The 3821-nt window shown below is 35.8% G+C and overlaps 1 pseudogene; it reads left to right on the forward strand.

Annotated features, from left to right (window-relative positions):
• The first annotated feature begins 1402 nt into the window (after positions 1-1402).
• Positions 1403-3066, forward strand: LOC143597270 (limonoid 7-O-acetyltransferse-like; annotated as a pseudogene).
• The last annotated feature ends 755 nt before the right edge of the window (positions 3067-3821 follow it).

A 3821-nucleotide genomic window follows, 5' to 3' on the forward strand; every position in this document is an offset into this window, starting at 1 on the left:
TGCGTATTTCGTTATTCGTTAAAACCTATGGGCCTTTTTATTTCAGTTCGACCGAGATACTTAAAATCTCAGAGACGGCCCTGATGAAGATCTCATGACTAGATCAACGTCACCTTCAACTCTTTAACCTCTGGATGTGGCTCTCAACCCTTTGGATGTTTCATTTGTGAATGAGAATTGAAATACAAGCGCTTCGAAATTGCAAAATAAACTAGGCGTCGTCAAGATTTGAAAACTAGGCGTACTGGATCAGAGGGTCGCAGGGGCGGATCCAGAGTTCGGTCAGGGGAGCGTTTGCACCCACTGAAATCCATAGTTTATTTTATAAATTTGTAATATATTAGATCCAAAAACCCAAGTGACCCATCCAAAAAAATTTAGTGACCCATCCGAAAACAATTTAGTGACCCATCCAAAAGATTTTTTGAATGCTTGTGTAATTTGTTGTGTTGAAAAAGAAACACTTTTAAGTGTTATGAATGAAGCTGTAATTGACCGTTTTCAAAAGATGAAATCATGTAGAGGTCAATTATAATATGTAATTTGTTTATCTTTAAGGAAATTTCATCATCATCATCATCATCATCATCATCATCATCATCGTACTCAATATATCCCACAAATAACAAAACTATGTTAGGGTCTCAGGAGGGTAAGATGTAGATAACCTTACCTCTACTCTTTAGGATTAAAGAGGCCGCTTCCGGTGAGACGACCGGCTCGATAATAGTTTTGCATCAAGCCTTGGACATAGGCACATAACAGTCAACCATCAGGACACCGCCGATTGGTGCGTGTACCCTTGTCTTTAGGCTATCAACGACACCAAATGATGCCTTCTTTCGCCACTTTTAACGTTATTTTCTTAGTAAAATAACGTCAAAAGTAGTGCATTGCAAACAGGGTAATCTTTAATGAAATTTATTGTTTTCATTTCTTTACGTAGTTTGTTTAATGTAAATTTTTTACTCGACCCGTTTTCGTTTGATCCGACACATTTGGTTTGACTTGTTTTGGTTTGAATTGACGAGTTTTAGGTTGAACCTTCTTTTGCACCCACTAGCTAAATTTTCTGAATCCGTCACTGGAATGTCAGAAATCCGGTTTTTTACATGTGCCGTTTGGTACGTTATTGATGTAAAAAAAAAAACGAATTTAACATAATAGGGTCGGTGGAATTTATGTGGGCATTTTTAAAATAGGAATCGTCAATGTGGACACTTTCTTCATTTTCCCTTTAAAGCTCTAGAGTAACGCCTTGGCACACCAGCTGCCTGTTTCACCATTATTTGATTCAAAAAAACCATAAACGTGAGGACATAAGATATCTCAGTAAACAAAGTCAAATTTGATCATCTTGAAAATATTAGCATATCATATTTTCAATTATCTAACATGCGCTTATTTTAAATGAAAAACATGATCAATTTTAATGAGTAAATTTCATAGAGAAATATATTTTGGTTGTTCGTTTTGTTTTCTTTCATTTTGTAGTTACAACTTTTTAGTATTATAGTCTTGATTGGAACCATATAGTTGATCAAATCCACTGAAATCGAATCTTAAGGAATATAATATATACCCGAATTGAACTATAAAATGAACTTTGGAGTACATAGTTTTTGCCATTATCATCTTTTCTAGACCCATCCCATAACACTAACCTAGCTGCCATTAACTTATGCTATGGAAGTTGAAATCATTTCCGAAGAGAGCATTAAACCATCGCCCCCAACACCGTACCACTTGAGAACACATAATCTTTCTATTCTTGATTATCTTGTTGGTTATCCTTACGTCCCCATCATCTTTTACTACCCTAGTCACAATAACATATTCCAAGCCCTACAAAGGTCATTGGTTCTAAAGAAATCACTATCTGAAACCTTGACTCAGTTTTACCCGCTTGCTGGAACGCTTAAGAACGATTCAATTGATTGTAATGACGTTGGTGCTAACTATGTCTTAGCTTTAATTCGTGGTCATCTTGATGGCTTTTTGCACAAACCTGACCTAGGATTGATTAACATGTTCTTGCCATTAGAACCTAGTTTTGATCAATCTAGTGCAGGTTCTCGTGTCACAAATGTTCAAGTGAACATTTTCAAATGTGGTGGAATCGCTTTCGGGTTGTGTGTTTCACACAAGATCCTTGATGGGGCTGCACTCTACACTTTACACTTTTCTAAAAGGATGGGCCAACATGGCTTGTAGAAGTGAAGAAGTCATTTATCCAAAGTTAACTGCTCCATTAACTTTTCCTGCAGAAAGCTCGTGGCTTAGAGACGTATTCAAGGTTAGCTATCAAACAGTGTTAAAGGAAGGCAAGTGTAGCACAAAAAGATTTGTATTTGGTTCAGATTCCATAGCTGCTTTAAAAACCGAGGCCAGCAAAAATGGAGTGCAACAGTCAATACGAGTTGAGGTGGTATCTGCTTTGTTATGGAAGTGTACAATCGCAGCATCTAAAGAAAGATGTGGTTTCAAGAAAACTTCTTGGCTAAACCACTCTTTGAATCTTCGTAAAAAACTAGCAGCGAAGACATCAAAAGACTTGATTGGTAACATGATGTGGGTCTCAAGTGTAGTGTGCAAAGCTAACGACGAAACCACATTGCATAACTTGGCGAATAAGGTGCATGATAGCATTGTGAAAGTCAACAATTAATGAGTTTGTAAACGACGTGCAAGGTTATGATTGGTACGCTGCAATGCCGAAGTTACTTCAATAGATAGGAGAAATCGGCTTGGTAGGGCCAACAGAATATTATATTTTTACAAGCTGGTGTAAGATGGGTTTCAATGATATTGATTTTGGTTGGGGAAAGCCCAGTTGGGTGTCTGGCCTCATAGGTAAAGGATTCAAGGGGTTCTTCAATTTAGTGACTCTAATGGATACAAAATGTGGTGACGGAATTGAAGCATGGGTGACTTTGGATGAAGAAGAACTAAAGATTCTACAGTGCAACCCGGAGCTACTAGCGTATGCTTCGGTGGATCGGTGTCCACTACCAAATGATCATGTCATATGAGTTAGTGATATGTTTTAATGAATTTATATTTACATTCTGTTTTGAAAACTAACGTCTTGGTTGTTGTTTGTTGTGAGTACTTTATATTGTACTCTCTTCGTCCCATTTTAAATGTTTATTTTTCCATTTTTGATTGTCCTAATTTAAATATTATTTTTATACATATAAATTCAATTTTCAATTGTGTCTTTACTATTACATATAATAGATGTTTTAAATGGTTTTTAGCCATAATAACTTAAAGGACATTATTGTCATTTTACAGTTCATAAAATAAAATGATCAAACATTTCTTAATTTGTGTGTTTTGGGTCTTATAACATTTAAAAAGGGACGGAGGAAGTATAATTTTGCAAGTTTGTTTGCTTATTTTACCGTCTTTTAAGCTTAGGAGTCTATTTTCCTATTGTCTAAGGGGCGCAAACATATGACTATCAGTTGGTATTACTTTTTCATTTAACCAAAGTTTGTTAAATACCCTTTGTTCGATTACAAATATTTTAATTCACCAAAATAAGTTAAAGGATTTGGTTACAAAGCCATCTGAGCTATTAGATGTCTATCACCTAGAGATTCTTCCATTTTATTATTTTACAAGTTCGCTAGATTATTTTACTGGTCTTTTAAAAGTTTAAAAAATTGGTTTTTATTAGTCCTAACTATTCCATTTTGGTCGGTGCAGGTCCCAACTTTCATTTTGGCTGGCAATGGTCTCAACTTTCACATATGTTTCTTCCACCAGTCAACGACTAATGGGGTACTAACTCCGTTATGTCATTGCTGACGTGT

The sequence above is a fragment of the Bidens hawaiensis genome, unplaced genomic scaffold (assembly GCF_021521415.1).
Source record: "Bidens hawaiensis isolate Kalapana, Puna unplaced genomic scaffold, B.hawaiensis_p1.1 tig00001758_1, whole genome shotgun sequence".
Classification (NCBI taxonomy): Eukaryota; Viridiplantae; Streptophyta; class Magnoliopsida; order Asterales; family Asteraceae; genus Bidens; species Bidens hawaiensis.